Source organism: Anoplopoma fimbria, chromosome 7 (genome assembly GCF_027596085.1).
Source record: "Anoplopoma fimbria isolate UVic2021 breed Golden Eagle Sablefish chromosome 7, Afim_UVic_2022, whole genome shotgun sequence".
Lineage (NCBI taxonomy): Eukaryota > Metazoa > Chordata > Actinopteri > Perciformes > Anoplopomatidae > Anoplopoma > Anoplopoma fimbria.
In genome coordinates, this window is record NC_072455.1 from 16,484,396 (window position 1) to 16,511,059 (window position 26,664).

Sequence of the window (26,664 nt, forward strand, 5' to 3'; positions counted from 1 at the left end):
AAGCAAAGAGTCTAAACTGGTAATGTCTGAACGGCAGCTGAATTGGGATGACTCACTCTCTTGTGTGTCCAAGCTCACTCTCCCGCTCCTATTTCAAGACTTGGCCAAGAAAGAAAATCTAACGTAGGTAGACAGTGTTTCATCATTCAAGATTGATTTTGACAGTAACCTGTCCATCTTAGTGAAATGTCTGAGGGCTTTCCGAGCCAAGCGACAAAGCGCATGCTGCTGAGAAATGTACAGGTTACACTTGACTCGTTGATTATCTACTTTTGGAGCACAGTGACATTAAATGAAATAAGCAAATGTTTTGGTCTAATTGACCACAAATTCCTGATCATAAAAAAACACTAATAAACATATTTTATCTTGAAACTCTGATGCAACTCCAGAAAGTGCCGGTTGTTCTACTTTAAAGAGAAACACACTAGTATCACATTTTCATGAGGTACTCAATGCGGTCTTTGTTTGGCATTTTAAATCGTAGAGACTTAATCGTGGTAAGGTCGGGCACCAGGCTGCAAGGTTAGAAATAGTGCCCCAGGGACAGCACCGAGTTAGAACTTGGCCTTGATCAGATGGGGCTCAGGTTACTACCAGCTGCCCACCCAGATTTGCTGGCAGGTTAAAGTGTCCAAAACCAAATTCCTGCCAACAGTGAGCTCAATCCCAAGCCCTGAGGAGAGTATTGTGTCTCTGGCACAACCCTGATGTTCAGCAAAAGCCTTGACGGAGGGGAGCTGAGCGTTCATACTATGCCCAGGTTAGGAAATCCACAAATCAAAGGTACTACGCCCCTGGAAAGAGATGCCCCATAAAATGCTGGAAAATGTGTGTATGCAAAATCAAATATAAACCATGATGGAGAGTGCTTTGGATAAAATAATTATTTAAAGACGCCTAAGGGATGTTGGAACTTTCAAAAACCATGCATTTCTTTCTACAATGTGTAATAGTTTGTACAGTGTGTACTGTTTTGTTGGTCCTCTTATAGGTGCTTTCTGCAGTAGATCTTTACCAAACATACCAGTAGTTACTGATTTCAAAAAAGATGTGTGAACAGCTTTATAGAACAAGGAGAGTAATGGAGTTGCCAGGCAAACACACCGTATGCCTGCACACTGACACATTGACCCTGGATATGTGAAAACTAATAACTTTTGTGGGAAATAAAATTGGTGGACCAAGAAGCAAACCTTTTCTGATTTTTAGACTTCCAGGTTGAGTCTTCCATTAGCTTGCAGTTAATAGAGCTTGAAATTAAACATCAAAACTGCAAGTGAACTGTTTTCTTCTTTCATGATCTTTTGCCTTTCTTCTGCATCTTCACTTTCATTGCCCTCCCCTGCTCATGCAGCATTTACTCAACAACCCATGAACCTCCCCTCTCCTTCATCACAATCATTTTAATCAGATTTCATTGAGTACATTTCTTTTAAAATTTTGATTCTAGTCAATGGCCTTATGATGGTCCTCATGTTAGGCATTTCTTGTTTTGTATTTTTAGCGTCATAGCAACGAGTTGAGGCCAGTGGGGGTGTGTGTTGGTTGGACTTTGGAAGCACCCATGCCCATTCAATGAAAGGCCAACATTGTCAGCATCCCAAAGATCCCTTTGTGTGTGGATGTGTTTGATGAGGACCTTGTCATCTTCATGAGAAAGCATGTTTGTTGACTCACAACGGGTGGCCTTTGTGAGAGTCTTTCACTGCAAACGGCAGTTTGCTCCAGTGCCAACTGTCTCTTACTGTATCTCAGTATAGATATGTTTTTATCCATGCTACTGGCATGGCTCCATTGAAAGCAATGTCAGTCTGTTGGTTGGTTTGCCAACCACTTTGCTCCAGGCTGAAAATTCAAACAACTGTTGTGATGGATTGGCATGACATTTTGTGCAGACATTCATGGTCCTCAGAGGATGAATCCCAATGATTTTTTCCTCTAGCGCCATCTTCATGTCAACATTTTACTTCGCCCAATGCTTTAGTTTATGAAAGCTGCAAAACTAATGAGATTCCCATCAGCCTTAGCTGTACATTTTGTAGTAGACTATTAGTCTTTTTTAATTGTCAGAATGTTTAACTGTCCTTCATCAGCATTGCTTTTCTTTCTTAAAAAAAAAACCTTTCATAACAATCCAATGGAGATTTCTGTGTGAAATTTGACATATGCAACTGCACTTTCTCAAGTTTTTCCACGGTCTAATAAATGCTGGTTGTACTGTAATCCTGAGAATGCTAAATTTAAGCCGGGGATTAAATTGCTATCGAGGCATATTATCAGATTGAAAGAGGAGCCTACCCTTAAAGAGGCGTCACAACCGTTGTGAGACAGTCTGTCTGAAATCTTGTAATCTGGATGCTGCTGAAAGTGAACAAGTGGCCACTGTGGACTTGGGGGTCTGCTGGAATCACTCGAAACTTTGGGGGAGTTATTTGTGTCTTCCCTGATCCACTTTATTCGCAGCTCACGGTATCAAGTGTTGTGAGTGTGTGTCTATATGTGGGTGTCAGGGGCGGATTTGATAGGGAAGTTGAGATTTGGTGCATGTCTTTGCAGGGGGAGTTGTAGTCGTTGAGGTACGAGAGCAGCTGGTTACTCCACTTTCATAGTCAGGAGTCCAGCCATTCATTCCCAGTGAGGGCCAACACAACCAGGTCAATATCCGCCATCATGGTTCTCAAAGGAGGGAAATTTTGACTGTCTAGTTTGGCAGTGCAATATTTTTTGTTGAGACTAAGGCTTCCCAAAGAGGGATCTGTGGGCCAAATTTGGCTCTCATCAGAAGTTTTTGTTGGCGCTCCAACAAGTTGCAAAAAAGTTATATAGTTTTCTTTATTTGCTCTAGTTAAATAAAATTTAGCAATATCTGAGGTGTGTTTTGATTTCCCCGGGCATATTAAGAAGCATTTTGGAGACCAAGGAAAATATTCGTACTTTTGCATTTCAAGATCAGTGAGGAGTTGAGTTTTAGCCCAGTGGCCATATTACAATTGTAGATTTATTTTCCTTCCCCATGCATGTGAAGCTCTGGCTTCTCTGCTTTATCATTTAAGTTGATTGCAGAGTCGGTATTTGACCTATTGTTGCATTGTTTACAATGCAGCAGTCAGTCAAGAGTGAGAATAGGAAAACTTAGAAAGTGGACCATAGTTTGACCTGCCTGCGTCCACTGGAGAGCAAGACTGAACTTGCAATGTACGGACGGTCACATTAATCTCCATGATCAGTAAGAGTCTTCCCATCTGTCAGTGAAAGGGCTGCTGTGATTAATGGTGAGGAAATTAGCCCGTTTGACTGAATACATTGAAATTGCCTGATCAACTCTGGGCAGCGCAGAAGGCCTTTAACTAGTTTGTCTTGTGTCACACAAATGAGGCAATTAATGGAAATGCCCTGTTGCTTGTCCAGCTGAAATCTGCCCAAATGAAACTCTGTTCCCTCTTTTCAGGGCATTTCGGGGCATTTCCTCAAGACTTTGTGAATCAGAATGTTAGAACCATAAGTTCGAGAAGTAAAAGGTCAAATTATTTCGTGTGTCAGTGGGCTCATGCAAGTGCACTCCTGTAAGAGTGAGGCCCAAGATCTTACAGGACTTTGCGAGATGCTAAAAGTACCTTGGCACCGAAATGGCATTAAAACCTGCGCAGAAATCCCTTTTCTTGGTTCACCGAACACATTCAGGAAAAAGGTCCTTTTTGAAAATACAATAAAGCAACAAGCCACGACCACTTTGCGCCATCAACCCTTAGGCCAAGTGTGGGATTGACTGACAAGGTTTTCAATTTCAGACTCCTCAGAGTTGTCAACATTAAGCCTCAACTGCCAGTTGCTGACCACATGGCCTGTTCGTAAGCTCAGACACATTTCTTCTTCAGACAGCAAACATTACCTTACTGTTTTGAGGCCCTTTTGTTGCCCAAACCGCTGCTCATAGGGGTCTCAGGGGGCTCATAACAGCATGTTCGAAATCTGACACTGTTGTTTTAGAAGATCCCTTCTCTTCGCAAATCTGCGCCACCTCACAAAAAAAAGACATAAAATCCCTGCAGTGCCTCATCTTGTCCTAACCACCTTGCTCTGGAGAACCCAAACTCACAGGACAGGGCCATTACTCACAAGTGTCACAACTGAGACCAGGTCACAAACACGTGTCAACTGAGCATGACACTCTGCCCGGCATCAGGATACCAGAGCTCCTGATCTTTTTCATCACTGCCACTGCTGACACTAACGGCTAACCGTCCTCAGGAGAACTGCCCCGTTTGATTAATGACCAAGTGATTCTGTTACCTTGACTATGTTTGCAGCATGTATTTACTCTTCAAGTGCTGTCGCTGGATCTACATCAGAGGATAGAGTTTTGGAATAGATCAGGGAAGATGCTTCAGAGGCTGAGTCAGCCTGTATTCACACCTGTTATTTAGTACCATATTAAATTCTTAATCCACTGCACCATCATTATACAACATACCAAAATAAAGCCGTGCATAGTTTGTTGATCCTGTCGCCAAAGGACAAATGCAAATACAGATTTGTACGTAAGACATAAATTATGTCACCCGAATATCTTCTTAAAATACTGTATTATCAAGCCATTTTCATTAGATTATCAAAATGTAAGGGCAGAAAGCATCTTTCTTTCTTACACAACAGTGTTTTTATCACTGCCGCGTCCGTTTGCAGTGCCTTTTCCTTGTGACATGCAGTGGACAGATGGTGATAGTGAGTACAGATGACAGTCAAGGTTCCCATGTGCCAGCCCAGACGTAATTATGCCAGTGACAGACAAGGCGATGTGCTATATTTTATGGTGAGGTGCCATCTAAACCAACAGCTGACCCAGCCCTTCAGTTTAGTGTGTGTTGTGAACACACGTCTGGAGCGCAGACAGCTCTAACCATATATCTGTGAAAGACAGAACGTTGTTAACACCAAAGCAAAGCAGTCATTCACGAGTTTCACCTGGGGTAGATGTCTCTGTGTGCCTGCTTATTAATCCATAGCTAGTGGTCCAATCACCTTGCCATTTTGGCCCCATGATGGGACACTTTAAAGAGTCACTACCACGTTATTTTGTGACCACTGGAGAACAGCAGTGCTAAAAATCATTCTGTTTTGTTTTTAATATTTTGTTGTACTTGGGGTACTTGAAACAATTCATATTCTGGCAGCAACTCCAAAAAGTATCCGCCAAGTAGCGCTGAAACAATTAGTTGATTAGTTCACTGTCAGGAAAATGAATCAGCAATTATTTGATCATTAGATTGTTTCAGTCATTGTTCATGCACAAATGCCAAATATTTACAAGTTCGATCTTCTCAAGTGTGATTGTGAATGTAATTTGCTGCTCTTCCCCCCCTTTTTTCTCTGCTTTATACCACAGTTAACAGGTAATATATGTGTAATGACTGTGGCTTTAGGGTCTAGGATACAGATTGTTATCCAACGATGTTATGACGAATTTTATTTTGGCTTCCTTATCCACAACCTGTTTAACAAACACAACCATGTTCAACATCTAAAGTACAGAACCCATAATGTTCCAAATTGTAGCGGCTTTGCACTCTAAAGGCTGTCGCAACTAGAAGGAGCTCTTAGAGTGCTACCCCTATACTCATAGAAACTCGAGGGACAAAATCTAACTAATGTTTGCTGCAAATTATTTGGGCAAATCAAAATGTGGTTCTCAACTTTGATACATTTTAGTGCACAGAGAGAGAGGAAACTAGCCAAGCTATCCATGCGTAGTGCCACCACATCTAATAAATCGGCTGACAAGATGGTTTGGCACTGTGTAACTTAAAACCCCTATATCCATTGAGTAGCATTTTACCTTCTCAAGCTCACCTAACCGGAACCTACCACCTGTCCAAGTAAGTATATGGTGAGCTTAACCACACAGAATAACGAATATACCATTCATACAAGATCTCTAAGGTACCGCTGACATCTCACTCTATATCTGGGCACCCATCCATACCAGTACATCAACTACTGAAGAACTATCTTACCTATCGTCCTACGCGTTAACAGTTCCAAGTCCCTCCCTGCTAAGAGGACATACTGAGGCAAACCTGTTTGCACTTTCCTTGATTGAGCTGCTAAGCAGCTGATCTGCCACAACATATCAGCTGATCTACCACAACATATCAGGCAGAACAACAACACAAATGATAACGTATCAAATATTGGACTGAAATTAATATTAAGCAAACACACTTACAATTTTGGGGACTAACAAAGTAAAAAGGGTGAAAGGCAACCTTTTCACACTGCTATATTTCTGCTTTCCTTTGATGCCAGTAAACTCAGCCAACTGACAAAAAACAGAAAACATGGCAAGTATTCTAGACCTTATTAAATTACCACCCCTCAAAACTAATACTTAGAAATTAAATTTAGCAAAGAGTTTCTTTACATTTTCAAATTGCGTCTGCTCTACATGACTTAAGTCTACTGTTTACATATAGACATTTTGAGGTCTCCTATGAGACCTAACTTGAATAAATACTGCCTTGTGTACCAGGAAAAAAAACCTTGATAAATCAAAAAGGGAAATCATTAGCAATCCTTCCACAAACACACACAGCATCCAATTTCCTCAGCCAGTGTACTCACAGAGAGCGCAGTATTTCCTCTATATTTGTCAGTATTTATTGAAAAGCACAGCATGACTGCATTTCATTTTGTTTAGAAACTGAAATGTCTGCAACTGAGAGACTACTTACAAAGAAATGGCTAATGCTGGGGGACAAGATGCTGAGCTTCATTGCATATCTGGAGTTGAAATGACTTGTGTCAGGGCTGTGACTTCCTTTTCAATTTCAGTTATTGATAGCCGCCATAATTCACGTTACTTATTAACAACAACTTAGCCTTGAGCAACTTTTGCCCTCCATGAGCTGCTCAATCAAACTTTGTTTATTTCACTTGCTAGAAGAAGTTTCAATATCTTTCCTCCACTATCTTGGCAAGATCATTATGGTATACTGTATGTCTCATTTCCTTCCTTTTTTACTGCCAGTTTTCTTACTGTGATCTTTAGCCTTATGAATGAGAAGAAAGTAGACCCAAGTCAATATAAGCCAAGTCCTTGAATGCCCTGTGCTCGTGTAACAGTTTTCCACAGAAGTAGGTAGCAGCGTGTCTCCTATGATTAAGTGTGATGATTATGACTTTACCGCAGAAAAACCTGCCACCCAGGTGAAATGTAATGAAAACATTTATTGAGCGTTTACCCTCAGGGAAGCATATCAATTTATATTATAAAGCTAGTTTAATTTATACATTCTACACGTCAATACTTTCTTCAAGTTATACATTTTGGGCCATATGCTTGTTGCCTTTTAATGTCAGTATTGTATGATAAAAATCAATAGCATTGTCAGTGTTGTTCATTACCAAGATGGTTCCAAAATGTGTTTAGGTCAAAAGACTAGAAGCAGTGGGACAGCCTTGCTCCGTCATAGATGCCTACTAACTGCTCCAAAGCAGCCTTATTCACACATTTAATGCTGTTTATTTAACACATGTAGAAATACAAATGGACATGTTGTTTAACAGGCAGCAGTTAGCTTTCACATCGGAGCAGCTAACATGGAGACATTACTTTACACAGTTGTAATTGTGAATGTGTTTAACAAACAATTGTCTATCTTAACATCTAGCAGACATTGAGCAACATTAGCATTGTTTAAAAGTCTGGTGTATGGCATTTTTGTTTGGTCTCCACCGTTCTCTTTCCAACTCTTCAACAAATATATAGCACTTTAGCTATATATGTCGATATCTGTCCGCTTTTTTGTGTGGGGCAGGTAGTGTATGGTGAGTTTATTTTAATTTCTTTGCTAAAAATAGTTTTAAAAAATAGAAAAAAAAAGAAAATAGATTTTGTGGGCTGGAAACTCAAATCAACTACCTGAGGGGAATTAAAAAGCTGGCAATTGTCTATTGGTTCATCACTGAGCGACCTCTTTCACATTACACATGCAGCAGTCATTTGATCCACAGTCAATGCAGATTGCTGAGCTTTTTTTTTAGCTTGAATAAGTCCTTAATCGAGTGCTAAAAGTCTGGTCAAAAGTATCACATGCAATGATATAGTGCATCACAAAAACATATTCACTGCCCCACTGGGAGCTCATTAGTGGGAAGTGAGAGACAGACTTGGAATGCTCGCTATAAACTTTGCTTTCTTGTAAAAAAAAGAAGAAAAGGTGTCAACATTCTGCAGTGCTGTTTATTTATAATTTATTTAGAAGATGAAGGAAGGCACTTGCAAAGGTTTACTTGAAGACATTTGTTTATTTTGACGAACCCAGAAGGCACCAAGAGCCACACAAGTGGATGCTTGAAGAGCATTAGAAAGATGATAATTATAATAATAATAATACCGAAACCTTGCAGGTAAACTTGTCTGTAGGGGCATTTCGAAGACTAAAGATCAGATGAGAAAACTATAGTCTACATGCATCAGCCCTAACACACATCTTGAATGATCCTTGTGCGTGTGCATCACTCCTCAAAGTTTGTGATTCAATGTTGTGTTTACATCTTAAAGTCAGAACCCCTGCTCAAATCTTTTCAGCAAGACTATTTCATGATAACGCTATCTCTCACCCTACCATTTGGATTTTCTTCACTTACAATCTGTAAGGAAAACCTTGTGTCTCAGTTCACTAACAAGGCACATGGACGGTCTGTACTTAAGACTCGTCCTCGATAACCACGACAGCAGCTAAAATCTGGTGCCCCGCCTGACTCCCCCTCCAGTGATGAATAAAGAACTTTTAACCATGTGTTGTCAGAAACCAGCATCTTGCAGCATCCTATTGTGACAAAATATTCAGAAAACCAGCTGGATGAAAGTAGAGCTTGAAATCGGTATGTAAAATCATGATCAATGTGACAACCACCGACCACATAAAGGAGCTAAAAAGGAATAAGGGAAAGCCGATCACCCTTAAGGGGTAAATTGTGGCATTTCTGCAGTGAAAGCAGACATAATATGAAGTTTAAATGCCAAGAAACTACAAGATCGAGCTAGGATTAAGTTAGCAGCAGTCAGTTTATATGAATTTAGAATTAGATTAAGATAAAAATGTACATATATATTTGCCTCACACCAATTGTTTTATGGCTCATGTGTTCAGAAACAGTTATTAAAAAGTTAGAAACTTAACTTTGTATATAATGCATAATGCAATACAACATGGCTCATAAAAGTTTCAGAAGAACCCTTTGGTATTTGTGGTCAAACAAAGACAATGGATAGCACACTTTGACAATGGTGAAGTGGGTAACTCTATCTGCAGGGCCTGGGCTCTTGTATAAAATAACAATATGGCCAAAAAATAATGCAATTCCCACGTGTTGTTTAAGTTATTTTTATTTAGCTTCAGTAGTTCAATCTTTCAAAGCTGTTCTTGAGTAAATAGTTCTTTCATTTTAAAAGGATGAGGATGCTTTTTATTATGAGGACGCTGAGAGAAACACAAACCACTCAATCTTAAAAGCAAATGTATCTCCAGCAGATAAGTAAGTGTTGTTATGAGACCTTTTCCTACATAGCATTAAAAAAAATTGGCATTATCAAATGTGCTGATAAAACGGTAATTGATTTAGTGCTCACAGTGTGACCATACTCTCACATACATTGCCATTCACTGGTTTCTTATGGAGACCACTGTCCAGCATTGTCATTAGTTAAACCACTTCAGTCCTCATGTACATGCAGTTTCACTTCCTGGAACATGTTTATGCTTTCTCCCTCCCTACTCATTACTCCTCCTGCACACGCTTCCCGAGGTTTTTGCCTCATCCGAGATGCATGGGGCCTTTGTCTGCACCGTGCAGATGAAAGGTTCGCGGTGAAGCTGAAAACCGCTTGGAAACAAAAGGATTCTTTCTCTTGCGCTCACACATTGGAGCAATCTCAAAGACAGCTGTTACCCTCCCGGGTGTCCCAAACTCTCTGACTTGATCCCTCTCTCTCCCCCCCCTTTCTGTCCCATCCACCCTGCTTGTTGCTGATTTATGAAAATATCAAAAGGATATGAAAGGGCCCACCAAGGTGGTACGGAGAACAGACATTTTGGTTTAACCAAGCCACTCCTCCTGTTTGCTCTGTCCTTAGCAGTTCAGATAACCACCCAGTTCAGATAACTGGGATTCTGGAGCAGTGGAGCTATCCAACCTCCACAGAGGATGCACTGCTGTCACAAGGTCCCCAACTGATCAGGGCAGATGACTTTTCAGCACCAACAGATTTAACCCACTGTGGGAGGGTCTGTGCGTAATGAAGGGACATGAATCAAAGTAGTACATGTGGGTTTGTGCTTAAAGGCAGAGGGCACTCCAATTACCGGCTCTGTCACCAAAGCATGATGAAAGTCCTCTCAGCGTGGAGAGTTAGTTGCTCAAGCATGAGACTCAGGCACTCTAAAACCTATGTTACAACTTGGTCCAAGGAAGGGCTCTGAATTTTTCATCTGTATTTATCAGGGGTTATCACTTTCTCTGCGCCCGCAAATGGAAAGGAAGCTGACAGCCGTTATCCAATTCAATCTCAGTGGTAGTCATCTGCGGAAAAGTGTCATCATTACCTCAAGAGAGCAGTGTGTCTGCGCTAAATTCTGTGACTTAACTGAATTGCGTAGGAAAATATTTTCATATTTATTACATGGTCGATGTCCTTTGGGATCTCTGCAGGTTCAGGATATTCATTGCACAAGGACATATTCAAGCATCTTGAAAGTTATGTCATGATATTGACTATAAATGATTTTGAACTCAGTTTTAAAAGACACTGTGCATAGAGAAATCCAAAGACTCTTGTAAAGATGAAATATAACCTTGGCAATCGGCAGCTACCGCAAACAAGCTCAAATAGTATTAATGATGCTTTTGAAATCCAGCTCTGCATAACATTTTGTATGTAATCAGTGTTTTTTGCATTAGTTGGATTCCTTGATCTCATGCCTTCCACGAGTAAGCGAAAGAACCAGGAAAAATCAGGTCAAAGTCGGGCTTTGACCTGGCAGCTCACCACAAACCAGCTCGAAACTAAATGGTTGAAATGAGTGGGGAGCCACTTGCACCCTGGAGCTTGGAAAAAGCGCCGGCCTCTTTAGCAAATCCAGAGCGAGGCAGGTTTACTAGTCATAAACGCAAGAAAATATTAGGAATCCAAACATGGGATTTATGGTACTTCTTAAAGGCATCTGGCACAGTTGAACTTTATATGAAATGTGTAAACACTTACGCAAAGCAGAAAGTACCTCTACAGTTAGTTGGTCTGTGCTAAATTGAAAAGTGCATGTTTTTTTCTTTAACTCTATCTGCCCACCGAAAGCATAACTCATCTGGTCCAAACCCATAAATCCCAACACAGGGTCGGAAAGGGCTGAAATTTGATCCCTTTATTTAAAAATTACATTAAATAGGCCTACCTGTATATCTTTCTTGACTGTATAAAACCTCAAGTGTCATGAATGAATTCTGAGATCCTTCTGCAAACCACTGTTCAATGTTAAACATGGTTCAGTGAAATCTTCCATAAAAACTCCCTACAATTTATTAGTAGAGGAGGGTTGCAAGTTCAGGGAACCTGGGGCCGAATTCAAAAAGACCCTTAAAGCAGCTTTTACTAAGGAACCGAGAGAACTCATAAGCTAAGAAGGGATGATGTTGTTGCAATGGATGACATGTTGTGTTTTTCAGTGAATGTAAAATAACGTATTTATCAATACAAAGCAGTGTGACAATGAACATGGATAGAATAAATCTGATGGATGGCTTGGATTTTCCAAAAAACTGTTCCAGTTTGCCATCACTTGCAGATGTCACCTTCACTGGTTTCTTTGAAATGCTGCCAATCTCTAACAACCAACTGGCAGGGACTTACCACAGTCTTTAGCCTGGACTCAGCAACATTTCCACTGTAGCATGTGTGGCACCCTGGACAGTTGAATGGCTACAATTATTTGCAGGATTGTTAATGTATTAGTGTGTGTTATTAACTTGTCCCCCACACCATTATTTTCTGGTTATTATAATTTAAAACGCTTTGTGTTACTTCTAAACTAACCTGCTTTCACCTTAAGTAATCGGAGGGCGAAAATCACTTTCGCCACTAGGGGGCAGTAGCGGCTTCTGTATGGCGGTGACGCTGTAATTCTTTAGAGAAGCAAGTTAGTGAAGCCAAGAAAGGACAGTCAGGATAGCGGCAGTGAAAGATATTCACCCGAGACTGTCTTTCTGTTTGTATTCACAGGTGAGAGAAGTACACAAGCGTCATATACATTATGTTAAGTTTTCATGTTTAGGAAGTGCTTATTGTTGACATATAAGGCAGCTAACTAAAGCTAGCATCAGTAGCTAAGCTAAGAATGTCGAGCCCGCTAGCTCTTTGGCGCCAGCGTGACGTCACTAACCTAGCCGTATAATTGCATTGTTCCATGCAGGCTCGTACACAGATAAATGTTTTGTCCTGTGCTGGTGATAAGCAGTGCTTTATTAGTTATGTTAAGCTGTACATTTTAGGTTGTGTATTTATATTTTGTTTAACCTAATTACAGTTGTATTTAGATAGTCTCACTGATGTATGTTTGGCAGTGACGCTGTAATTCTTTAGAGAAGCAAGTTAGTGAAGCCAAGAAAGGACAGTCAGGATAGCGGCAGTGAAAGATATTCACCCGAGACTGTCTTTCTGTTTGTATTCACAGAATTAAAAACTCATCTGGCGACTGAATGGAAATTGTCATCATTCAGTGTGTAACACATGTATAGATTATAAATCAGTGTGTGTGTAGGCTGCTGGCCTCTGCAGACAGCCATATATTCATGATAGCACAGCAGTATGAGGATCGATCAGCTTGCTCAGCGCAGTGGCAAACTGCAGTGATTCGAGGAAATAGTCTAGCTAATCATTTATTGCAAGCATGCTTTTCCTTGTAAGAACAAACTTACACAGACAAAACAATAAGGGCTAAATAGGGCGGAATAATTTGCAAGTTAGGCGTAAATACACAAAATTAGCAAATGTTCAAGGAGTGTAAGAATTTGAACAGCCATGAAGCTGATGTAGTGAGGACACACACACACACACACACACACACACACACACACACACACACACACACACACACACACACACACACACACATATCTCCCATTCACAGCATGAAACAAGTAATGAGCAGAGAGTCTAGTCTAGTCAATCACTCCGGTACCAGCAGGACTCAGTTGAGAGGAACCTGTCGCCCCTCAGCTGAACACAGAGATCATTTTAATCTGGAAGACACTGTCTGTGGCCTCCATGTATGTCTGGCACTTATCAGGTGGGATTGTATGTGTTTAGTCAATATCCCGTGTATTTATGCACGCTGTCAACAGCACGGCTACTAGGCCTTGCCAGTAAGTACAAAAAATAGTGTCAACAAATCCATGCGGATAGTTTTTTTAGTAAGGTAATATATCTCGAAGTCGACACCCCACCACTGGCCCCCGCCCCCCACACTCCCAAGTGTTTGCATAGTCATATAGTAGCGTAGAGTGAACCAGATATTTAACATGGAAGGCTCACAGTCCTTATTCGTTATAACAGCATTCAGAAAATGTCCAAAGGAGAGGAGAACAAACAAGTGTGATGAACAATGGTCAAAGATGAAGTCATGCGTTTTCCATTAGCTCTGGTGAATCCTGTCTTTCTCTCTTTCGAAATGGATCTGAGAAGATATAGTTTTGATTCGGCGTGTTTTTAGACCAGTTGCTTCAAATAGCATCTTGTAGAAGGCCAATGTGTTCCGATTTGCGCATGAAGTTGACAGCTGAATGTTGCGTATATGTTTAACTGACATTTTGTTGCAGTCACTTGTCTAACTTGAATATGTGAATTTTAAAGTGACATTGAAGTTGCTTCACCATAAAACTGTCCTAACTGTTCTCTTTCTCTTTTTTTTTTGCCCGCCTTCGTCTGGATAACCAACCGCTTGTCTTGGATTGCCTTTGATGACTTCAGGTATGTCACTTAATACAACAGTATCTCGCCTTTCAATGGTAGTTCATGTATAAAATGGTTGTATGATGAATCAACACATTTACATGACATTATGCAGAAGTTGTGGTTCAGATTTTGGAAATGTTGTGTACCATTAGTGAAACCCAGCAGAAATGAGCTATCATCTTGTTGTGCAAAATATTATTTTAATTAATATTTAATACTGATAAACGCATTATGTCACATCATAGGTAATTTAGTCCATAGTGGGGACACTAAATAAGGCTTTGAAATGGTCAGAAACCTTTTTCCTGATGTTGCCAGTGTTAAATACCCTTTCTCTCTCTGTCATTGTGTTCCAGTTGCACATTGTCCAGTCTAAGTCCCTGATGAGCTCTTGTGTTCTGTATCTCTGCATTGCATAACTGGCAATTTGCACCCCAGTTTTCAACCAGAGAACAAACTAGGCGAGACATAGTGTGCAACCAAACTCGGTTTGCATCCCCCCACAGAGCAGGAATGTTTTTGTCAATAAAAGACCCGATTTGTGCAACAACACAGAGATGGCAAGCGGAGTTATATTGGATTCCACTCAAGCTTTGCACATATTTCCTTTGCAGTATTTCCCTTTGCAATTTCATAATAACCTGTACTTCTAATTTAGCGCTTTTGGGAAGTGAGAGATAAAACTAAATTTGGCTGCAAAGTTAAGTTGAGAAACACCACAATGAATAATGACCATATTTTGGAGAGGGTTTGCTTTAATGCTGACGAGAGAGACTAGGGGATCAATTGTCAAAGGACTTTTAATCCTGTGGACTTTATTACCAGGCTCTGGCGGCCGTCAGAGGCAGCAAACAACACCAACTGGGGCAATCCAAATGTAATCTCATGAACCTGCTTGATATGGTCATTACAGTGTGGATTAAAGTAATGCATATGATACCCACTCTTTTAACCATTACTGTGATATTCCCTCTTTAACTTTGAAATATCAAGGATATTGTCCTTAATGGCCGCTCAAGAAAAAAAAGCTGTCATGATTGTAAGGTTTATTGGTTCATATTAACATCTAAAATCTACAAAATAGCACCACGAGTTTGTGGCACACATGTCAAAGCAATGAATAATTTGTGTTTGGGTAGAGTAATTAGCAGACGGAGCTAAGCACAGAGCGGTTATCCTTCCCTCCACACACTCACCACCATGCCTCTTCCCTGATTTAACCTTTCGTTACCTCATGTTGCCTGCTATTTGAAACATTCCCTACCTCACGCTGCCACATCCTTTCCTCTCGTCCATCGTCTTTCCTACAATGTCCTCTTTGTCTCTTTTCCCGTTTCCCTGCCTGACTTTCACGTCCATTCTCTCCCCCACCCTTGATTACTTGTTTATCTTACCTCTCCCAGTTTCTATCCAGACCTCTCTCTGGTTCATTTCCTGGCCCCCTTCCTTATCTAGCTCACTATAAATAATGCCACCTGTTGGGCTGGAGCCTTCATTACGTTCATGTAACAGTAAATCAGTGAGGAGGAGGGCCAGTGAGGGTGCCCTATACAGGCTAGGCAAGTCATACCACTGGCACTGAAAGCTATGCCTGGCACCCACTGACTAATGCATTCGCTAGTGAGGCCAGAGGGAGAATAACTGGAGCAATGAGGCCAAGGTTAAAACAAACCCTGATTCTCTGCAGAGAGGGGATTTAAGATAGAAACCTAAGACAGTTTATGATGATGAATATTGCCTCAATATTTTGGACACGAGGACCAACGTGATCTCAGTGTTTTTAGAATGCAGATATGTACAGTATGTTGTAAGTAGGATAAAGTTGCATGCCAATATTGCTTCTCAAAGATCTCCGAAGTAGCAGTGATGCTCAGCCGAGGAATTGGGTAATCGATACACGCTTCGCACTGAAAGCCGAGGGCACGGTGCAAGGGTGACAGGGTCGAGCACTTGAAAGCACGCACAGTGGGACGTGATCAGGGTGTGGGTGATGGGGTCAGAGGCCAACTCTCTCAAATAGCCTCGGTGAGTACAACGGGCCATCGGCTCCTTTTGGCTTTGAAATGGGAGGCGGCGCTGGCAGCTCTCCCATGCTGGACCAGCTTTCAGCATACCACGGCCCGCCATCAAACACAGTTGTCGTGTCAGGTGTCTTCCTGGGAGAGGTTATTTTTAAGATGATGAAGGAGGGATTTACGCATGTATTTGACGATCACATGCTGTATTTGATGTACAATCAGCAAATTAACAGTATGGTAAAGGGTTTTAATTATTCCATTCCCGCAGCAACACGCTAACACAACACAAACGTACTGTACACGTGATAAGGATAATTTTTACAAATCATTAGGCATGTAAATATGACAGCTGTGACATTGGTGGCTGGTAAATCATTTGAGTTACTATGTAGGAGGAAGATAAGTGGCTGGTTAATTAGCTACTGCTCCCCTTCCATAAAGAACAAAATGCTAAATGGCTCGAAATGTCAGAAAATCCCTGATTTCTCATGACATCTGCCTTGGGGGCACTTATGTTCATGCTGCTAATTACTGTCTTATATGTCTGCAAGGAACAAAACTGCTTCCCTTTCTCCTTCAGAGGGACACACCATGTCAGCCTGTTCTGTACTCTAAATGAATTAGTCATCAAAAGTCCCTCGGAGAAGAACAGTTAACCTTTATCTCCATCAATGTTTCATTAGTCCAACCCCCTTGCCAGGGCCTCATTTTCTCCCTTGCTGAAATAAAAGCAGGGCTTGTGGGGGCTAATGTAAATACAAACATAAATGCGGTCATTAGTATTCTCTTTGTCCTATCAGATGTGTTGTATTGGAAGCAGTTCAGAGGAAAAAAACGTTTTAATGAATCTCTCTGAGCCACTTGCCTTCATGGATTATTCAGAGAAAAGGAGATCATGCTGCTGATTGTTTACTTGCCATAAGACAACCTTTAGGATGGAGCGAAATGAACCTCACATTACAGTCCCAATCAGTGACATTACCTTGTGTCGTCTTGCCTGCTCAAAGTCTTGCTTTCCCTGCCGTGGTGGGACTTGATTTCATTTTCTTTTCTGGGCTACAGTTCGATGTCTCCGAGAGCCGTTACTGGTTTAAGTCCAACAAGAAGCACCAGTATCAGTTCTTGAAAGAATCTGAGGCAAGGTCAAATGTTGGTCTTCCACCACAGCTTGCTTTCTTTTCTGCTGTAGCTCCTGTGCACCTGGTTCCTCTGCCGCCATGCCCGGACCTCCTTCAAGCTGCCACCATCAATGCTCACCTTGATGATTTTGGGAAAAATCGGTTGTTATGTCAACTACACAGGCTCGACAGGCTACGAGAGGCTAACCTTACCGTGAATATGAAAAAGAGCCAGTTCTTCCGAACCTCTCTGAAATTTCTGGGCCATGTTGTTTCCTCTGACGGGGTGGAAGTGGATGCTGAGAAGACAAAGGCGGTACAGGACTTCCCTGCCCCTCAGAACATCAAAGAGCTTCAAAGGGTTCTTGGGATGGCTGGATGGTACCATCGCTTCGTGCCCGGATTCTCTCAGCTGACGGAACCCCTAAATGCCCTTAAACGGAAAGGAGCCAAGTTCCTTTGGACCCCCTCATGTCAAGCAGCATTTGAAGCCCTGAAACACCATCTGGTTTCTCCACCAATCCTGGGTCATCCTGACTTCAACCTCCCGTTCATTGTTTACACTGATGCCAGTGACGTCGGCTTGGGGGCCGTCTTGGCTCAACAGACTGGCCTGGGTGCCGAGCAGGTCCTCGCCTTCGCCAGCCGTACTTTAAATCAGGCGGAGCGGAATTACTCAACTACAGAGCAAGAATGTCTCGCTGTTGTTTGGGCCCTGGAGAAATGGAGATATTACTTGGAAGGAAGACACTTTACAGTGGTGACTGATCATTCATCTCTCGTCTGGGTTTTTAAAACCCAAAAGCCCAGCACTCGATTGATCCGGTGGGCACTCCGCCTCCAAGAATTCTCCTTTACGGTAGAATACCGTAAAGGAAAGTACAATACAGTGCCGGATGCTCTGTCAAGAGCTCCCGTGGATGACCCACAACACCAACCTGCAACTTGTGCTGCTGTGCTACGCTCCAAGAGGGACACCTCTAAAAATCTCCAGGTTACAGATGAGGACATTTGGAAGGCCCAGCAGGAGGATTCTGTTATCCAGAGCCTGTATGAAAAAATCACAGAAACAGGAGAAGTGATGGAAAACCCTACGACAAAGTTCACTGTTTTGGAGGATAAAGTATACAGAATGGTGGAATTTCCTCACAAAACCCTCTACCAGATATACATTCCTTCTTCACTCCGCCAACAGCTTCTCCACCATTATCATGAGGATCCCCTATCTGGCCATTTTGGGAGATACAAAACATATAAAAGGTTGCAAGCCCTTGTGTATTGGCCTAGGATGAGCATGGATGTGAGAGAACATGTGCGATGTTGCCAAGTTTGCCAGCTCTACAAACCTGAGACACGGAAACCTCCTGGGAAACTGCAACAAACTGTGGTTCATGAGGCTTGGGAGATGCTAGGAGTTGACCTCATGGGACCCTTTCCTCGAAGCTCCAATGGCAATCTCTACCTCATTGTCTTTGTGGACTATTACACAAGATGGGTTGAAATGTTTCCCCTTCGCAAAGCAACAGCAAAGACAGTATCCCAGATTATGACGAGAGAAGTTCTGACTCGCTGGGGTGTGCCAACTTACATCCTCTCAGACCAGGGGCCTCAGTGTGTATCATCTGTCTTTCAGGAAACCTGCAGGCGGTGGGACATCAAGCGGAAAAGGACCTCCCCCTACCATCCTCAAACGAACCTGACAGAGAGGATTAACCGCAACGTAAAAGCCATGATTGCTTCATATGTGGAGGAAAAACACAAAAGCTGGGACAAATACTTACCTGAATTCCGTTTTGCATTGAATTCAGCGGTGCATGAGTCCACAGGAGTAACACCTGCAGAGCTCAACCTTGGTCGTCTTCTGAAAGGTCCTTTGGATACTGAGCTAAGGCCACAGCCATGTGATCCTGATGCACCTGCATACGCTACAGCTAACCAGCTAGCAGAGTTTAGAAAACTTGTTATTGGCAACCTGGAAAAAGCCAAACGCCGACAAAAACAGAACTACGACAAAGGGAGACGGGATGGAAGTTTTTCAGATAAGGATCGTGTCTGGATTCGTACTCACCCCTATTCCAAAGCAGATAAATTCTTTTCGGCCAAACTTGCACCCCGATGGAAAGGTCCATATCGGGTGACCAGGAAAGTTGGTCCTATAAACTTTGAGGTGGTCCTGGAAGACTCTGGAGAAGACCTCCGTGTGGTTAATGTGGCCCAACTCAAAGCATGCTACCCCACAGCTGAAGAGATGGACAGGGACCAGCGTTCCTCCAAGTCTTTGAAGAGGAAAGCGACAAGAGGATTTTCCTGGTTTCCCTGCCTCATGTACGGAGGAGGAGAGCATTATTAAAAAGAAAACAACCTCTGCACAGAAAGGCACGGAAAAGCCTTCCTACGTTCAGGCTTCTCTCAGGGGGGAAGGAGTGTGACAACCTGGATGTGATACCAGATCTCACCACCGGTTACACCGGGAAACACCCACTTTTGTGGACTCTACGCACTGATTCGCTGAGATTTACGCGGCAATTCAAACCTGGACTGCCTGAAGGTATATGTGTCATTCAGGTAGCAGGACCTCGAGAGAGATGACAGGAGAGATAGCGCATCTAGAGGAGACCACCAGAGCCAGATCGTTTTTTGTATTCATGCTAGACCTTCCAGCAATTCCCTGTGGACTGATTTCCCGTTGCCGACCCTGCCTGTCTGGACTTCCCTGCCTTGCCTGTGCCCCGGTCAACGACTCAGCCTTCTGTCCCCGACCAGCTGGAGACCGGCCGTCACCTCGAGCACCTCCGCGAAAACCCGGACTGGATCAGACTGACTGACGAACACCCGGACTGGATCAGACTGAATGACGAAAACCCGGACTGGATCTGACTGACTGACTGACTGACTGACTGACTGACTTCGTGAGTGCATTTGTTTTGTGTTTGATTGGTTTTGTGTGTGGTTTTTTTTGAGGGTTCTTGTTTTGTGTGTGTAAAACTCAAATATAGTGCTGTTGTGAAATTCTACAAACTGGTGTGTTTGTGTTCTTGTTCGGGTAAAATTGGGTCATTCAATGTGTGGGGTGTACATATAAACTAAATGTACAGCCTTTGTGACGGTTGTGGGGTATATGAAAAGAGAGAAGGATAAAATTATTATTAACATAAAAAGCAACTGGGACTGACGAATCTTAAATGCCAGGAGAGAAACCTGGCTGGCACCCCTGACAAAACCACATCTCAGTTAAACTGTCACAATATGATCACATACAGTAATACCCCACCAGAAATGCTTTTTGCATCTCTCTTGCTAGGTCAGTTACATGCATCAATGTATTCTCCACGGTGTGCCCTTAAAATGCAAAGAATAGTCCCCTAAAGGTTTTTCTCATACTGACATGAAATTAAAATAGACAATTGTGGTTCGTAAGAGATGTCGGTGCAGGGAAGTACAAATACAAAAGTACAAGCAACAGACTAAACAGAGAAGTAGAGAGCAGCAACATTCCAGCAAGACTGATATATCCTAGTTTTACTTTATTCAATCGCCACTTGGGTAAGTAAAGCATTGTTCAAGTTGTCGTGAATGTATAGAATCTCTTAATGGAAAAAAAAAACATTTGTCAAAATATGTTTATTTTCAATTTATCAGGTCTGTCCATTAATTATGAGACTAAAGCCAGGATCATTTTAGCTTAGTTTGGCTTGTAGACTGGAAGCAAGGGTTAACAGTTAGAGCTAAAGGTAATTCTTTATCATTTTGCATCTCATGTTTTAAAATCCATACAATCTTTTAAAATTTGTTATGTTCTTTTTTATGCAAAGCAAATCATCTCCAGGCTGTAACGTCACATTTCAAATACAGATATGAAAGTGATGTTAATCTTATCATTCATCAAGAAATCAATGAGCATATTTTTCAACATGTCAAACAATTATTTAAAAAACTAATACTTTTGTCCAACAAACAGACAAAAACCCATTAAATATACAATTATATTTTTAATTAGAGAAGTAATAAATCCTCACATTTGAGAGATTGTAACCAGAGAAACATTCCGGTTAATGGATGATGTTATCAATTAAGTGATTAATGGTGTCATCACTAAGATAAGATAAGCCTTTATTTTCTCCCTTTGGAGAAATTTGTCTTGGGCATTCAAGAGAAAACAGGTGACGTAGCAGTACACAGCCTCTCCATATACTCTCAATATACCCATATACATGAACACCAGAACATACACTCAAGGACATTCAACAGATGCCTGTACTTCCAATATTGCACATTTCAGGCCACAATATTTGCACACCAATTGCTTTACTTTCTGTCTTGAGAGACGTTAAAAAAAAGTACACCATCAAAAAAATGAAAAGCCTTTAAAGGAGGATTAGTTATTGATATAAATACACACACAAATAGGATAAGACATGGCGATCGTGAGCACAGATTGCGTCAAGCTTTATGCCTCCAAACATTAAGCTGGAGCACATTAACAAAGCTGTCATCTCTTGTTGCCAGTACTCCTTTTTCCTCGTGATCGCTTAATTAGATCCTGAGATAGATGACGGCTAGGTTGGAACTCCTGCTGGTCGTATTTCCCCCTACTCACAGAGCCCATTCTGCACTATCTGCCTGCCTGTAGTGCCCCTGTCCCACTCCATTAGGAACGCTCTAACAGCAGGCACAAGCGACCGCTCCAAAGAGCAGGAACAGGAGGACTGTCTTCTTCTTCTTCTTCTGTGTCTAGCAAAGCTTTGTTGGGATATATGTCAGGCAGACAGACTGCAGCCGGCTGTGCCTCAGCTCGTCTAATCAGAAACCAGCTCTCCCAGCTTCGGCACATGCATGTCCTTATTTCCTATAGGGCTTCTCTCCATGCCTGAAACCACTTATAGTTGACATATGACAGGGTAATATGGGTGAAATTGGAGTCATTAATTCTGGCATTGTCAGCACCCATATAACAAGCTAAGCCTGCTGAAACCAGTGGAGAAACGGTGCCAGTTCTATATAATCAGTGAGGAGTAACTGTTGCAGTTAAGTTTTCCTAATGAAAGCTTTTTTGAAATCTCTAAAATTACAGAGTATTGTAAGAGTTTCTATATTTAGTACCTTCAAGGAAATGTCGGTATTAATACAAACTCTTCGGCCATTTAGAAGGACTTTAAACGGAGAACATAACTGGTTGAGGTTCTGTAGTGCTGCACTTGGGATTCTTCGTGATAATTAAAAGATTTGATTGATTTGCAGTTCATCAGAGTGCATTATTACCTGCCTTGCCCAATACCAGGTTTGCAGTATTTATCTAACTTTTGTAGAATACATTATTGCTTCAAGTAGCTCCTGAATTTTTGTTTGGACAAAAGTATCCTTGTACTTCATTGCAAAATGAAGCCATCGGTTTAATGGCATTTTTGTACTTCTCATTTTGAAGTTCCTCTATTGTGAACATATTGCATTATTAGAACCAGAACGTATTCGATGCCAGGGTCCAAGGACAGAGGATGTTATATGCCGTACAGTTTGTAAAGACCTCTGTGGCTGTTTGTGATATTAGGCTATACAAATAGAATATAATTAGCATTAGGGTTATGGAATAGCAAGACTTCATCTCTTTCTCCTCTCAACTCACTGATTAGGTCAAAAAACGAACATTTCAAAAGTCAGACCTTTTGTGTCTCTAAGTGTCTTCCTTCAGAATGTCCTGTTCAACTTGTCTCTTTTGGATCAGAGTCTGGTCAAAAAGGAGCAAAGTTGAAAATAAATGTTTTTGCTCAGTATTCTTTTTCTCTTCCTCGTTATCCTGGGTCTGGTCCTGCTCTGACTCATTAGCAGCGGCACAGTGAGGGGCAGTCATGCAGACGGGCAAAGGTTCAAACTGATGGGCTTTGTCACCCCACATTAATCCAGCTGAAGATGATTAGAAAGAATACGCCGCCCAAAATTCCTAATGATCGGAATGGTCATCTTGATGAGAAAAGCCACTGTAGAAGGTTTTGCTTGCTTTCCCTTTTTGTTGTGATTGAAGCCTCAACCCAGAAAAAATGAATAGCATTGATGAAATACCCCTGGCAACAAAACGAGATGCAGGGAAATAACTGTGATCCAGTACAAGACAAGATTAATGAATGGGACCTTACAGTGAATCCCCAGTCACAGAGTAATGATAGCACTTTTGACAGTCACTGCCAACAGTTCAGATAATGGTTTTGATATATTCATACTGTTATTTAAGTCATATGCTGTTCCATGTAGTGGAACTCGGAGCACATCAGACCATAAACCAAATCCCATAGAGAATATAAGTAAATTATCTGTCTTTGAATATAGTGCAAACTGGTATCATTTTGCTATAGTTTGGAAACTGTTAACAATTTTCTGGGACAGATGCACTCCTACATTTCACGCTAACAGACTGTGCAAGGGCACAGTTTTGTTCCTGTGACAGACAGATCACACAGTGTTCTCATCTACCACTATGTCTCCGTATTTCAAAATTCCCCAAAAATCACCATCCCAAAATTGGAACCATCTCAAAAACTTGGAAACAATACTGTACATGGAATAGTTCTTGCATTCATTGTTCACTGTCAGCAAATTTGCCGCTTCCAGAACAAAGGCCATCAATTTTTAAAGACACTTCTATGTGGCATGCTTGCAAAAAACAAGGTACAGTATGTTGAAGGATAATTGTTTGCTTCCAGCATAGGCTGTCAGCAAGTTTTGTGCTTGTTTTTTTAAAACCTCCACTAAAGTTTTAGGAAGTTGCATCTTGCAGGGGTCCGTGCTTGACTGATATACCCTGACAAATATTTGAGTAAATACTGATGTCTTTCATAAAGTGAAGCAGTCTTCATCTCTAGTGGTCAGTTAATTGCATTTTGAATAAACTGCTCATGAGGAAGAGCTGTCACGGTTCTGTTAGCAGCGAGACACTCTGACATTAATTGTCTCCTAAGAATATTGTTATGGTGGAACGTCCTCTTCTAATTGACTTGTAAATTATTCTCACAATGCAATGAAGCTCAAACATGTCCATCTTGCGAAGTCGCTTCTTGGATTCTTGCATGTTGTACTCTTTGTGGGTTTCACAGCTTGCCAGTCTTTTTTGTCACAAAGTCTGACGGATAGGCTTTTTGTTTCTTTGTTTAGCTGAGCAAATAAGCTAAGCAGTGCAAATATGAATTACTTGAGTGCTCACGCTTATAACGACAGCAACGGTGAAGTTAATCTAACAAATATATGGTGTACTGGTGTAAATGGTTACTGGAAGAATTGCGAAGCATCGTCAGCCAAGTCAGCCTATCATTTGGGGTTCATGAACGCGGCGTGGTGTATGATCAGTGGTGGGGAGCGAGTTCAGTGGGGTGCCATCAAGGACCCGTCTGCTCTCATTTGAAGCAACCCCAAGTGATTCATTAAACGATATTGGTGACTGAAGGAGGTTTTGGGAAGGAAACCAAAACCACAGGCATTCCCACCATCCATTCCCATCACCCATTCCCACCATCATTTCCCACCATGCATTCCCTGCTTGGAGATGAGAAAGCAAGTACTCTCGCTGGAGACATGCCTCAGTGGCTTTCCAAACTTCATTTTCTCCCTGTGTGCTAACATCGTGCTAAAATCCATTGCAGAAAGTTACGGCTTCCCACAGACATATATCCAAAGAAATCAAAAGCCAAAGATCTGGCTAATAACTCTAAATAAGACAGTGAGAATTATGTAAACCTGTTACCATATTTGTCTTTTATCCAGGGATAAGTTAGTGCTTTTCATGTACTTTTAAAAGTAAAGGCTGCATCAGACCGTGAAAAACCCCACCAGCAAAGTGGCAAAGCTGCTACAAGTCCCAGACTCTAGTCGTAACCCAATCCCTGCACAGGGCTTTTTGTGTACAAACGAGCCCTCTCAGTCCCTTCAGCCCTGGAGCTTGTGGTCTGCATACCGCCTGTCGTAGACACGAGCTGTCTAAATAAATGCACGCTGTTACCTCTTTATTCTGGTGGCAGCTTGTGCTCGGGCGGCCTCTGGCGCTTTCATGCCAACATCCGTGCTGCACACATGCTCGTGAACATCCGCAGACCAAAACAGTGGCATGCTACCGGGCTAGCACATATAGCACACAGCAGACACCAGCTGGGGACCTGTTAACAGCCAAATAGCATTGGTCTGTCAGTGAACAGCTTTACGCTGCCTGTTCATTCTTGTGTTGAGCTGCATCGCCTGCAGCAGTGCAAGGCTTTCAGTTGGCACTCATGGCTGCCATCACATGTGCTAAGTGTCAGAGTCAGACACTATAGCCCTGTGCATTCTACTCAGGCTATACAATTAGACTGGCGGCCCAGTCCTCTAAGTCTGCAGACAGCATCTGCTAGGCTCCACGGGGGCTAAAATGGTCCCACAGTCTGTTAATGAAAAATCCAATTTTAGTTTGTTGAACAGTAGTTATTTTTTGGTTAATAAAATGAATAAACCTGATCACTCTTTTGAATGCTGCTGGGTCAAAGAATACGGCTTCATTCATTCAAAACTGCACTGTTGTTCTTAGCCCACATATTTTGGATGTATTTTATGTTGAATTTTTGTTGCTTGCTTGCAATTAAATCCCCTCTTTGCCTAATAACCTCCTCCTTCACACTTTTTCTTGTGTGGTCCCTCTTGTAACATCCCAGAGGCTCCACCCGTCTTCCAAATGCCAAAACATGTCAAAGAAGCAAAAGGCTTGTGACAGGAAAGCATTTCATTTCATCAGCAATAATTGTACTCTATTCAAGAAGAGAGGAGACCTTCATCCCTCTTATAATGAAATAATGACGGGGAAAAAAACAGGCAATCTGAGCCATCCAAGAGACACTGGATGTGATTTTTTTTTACAGATGTTCAGGTTTAAAAGTGGAGTTGATGATACTTTTCTTGAAATTCATCTTTAAAAGTTCAGAAAACTGGCTTGCAATCATTGCTTGGTTAGAACCACTTTATACAAATTAAATTGTAAATTAAAATGATAATATCCTCTGATAAGGTCAGGGGGAAATCGACCTCAAGATGTGACAAATGTTTCTAGTTGTTTTTTCCCAATCTAAGACCCAGCCGTGGAGGTATGAAATGTAAGGATTTATTGTTTAATAGAATGATCCATAAGCAGTCTTCAGTGACTTGACAATATTATTTAACAGTTTGTATCCGTGAGATATAATAGTTTCTTTATTAACCTTATTTTTGACTCGACCCCTGTATAGTGCAGTTAGCTCTGCAGCGGTTAATAAAAAATTTCAACACCACGTCCTGAAAAATTATAGAAAACCACCAAAGCAGTTTCTCCCAGCTAAACGTCAGGCGCTCCTCTGAAAATTCCCAGATGGGAGCGCGATGGAGGCAGAGTGTTTTTTTCAGCTGAGATGCTTTGGTTGTTTCTGGTTGCTTGGATATGGAATAATGCAGAAGTAAAAATGTCAGCACACTCTAGCCTTTTATGAAGAAAAGGCTAAAGTATGTAGGGAGAGAGGATGGACATGCCCGTCTATGTGGA

At 41.7% G+C, this 26,664-nt stretch overlaps 1 protein-coding gene across 1 annotated transcript in view; it reads left to right on the top strand.

Annotated features, from left to right (window-relative positions):
* Positions 1-26,664, top strand: part of LOC129093468 (collagen alpha-1(XXV) chain) — a 145,097-nt gene that overhangs the window by 24,723 nt on the left and 93,710 nt on the right.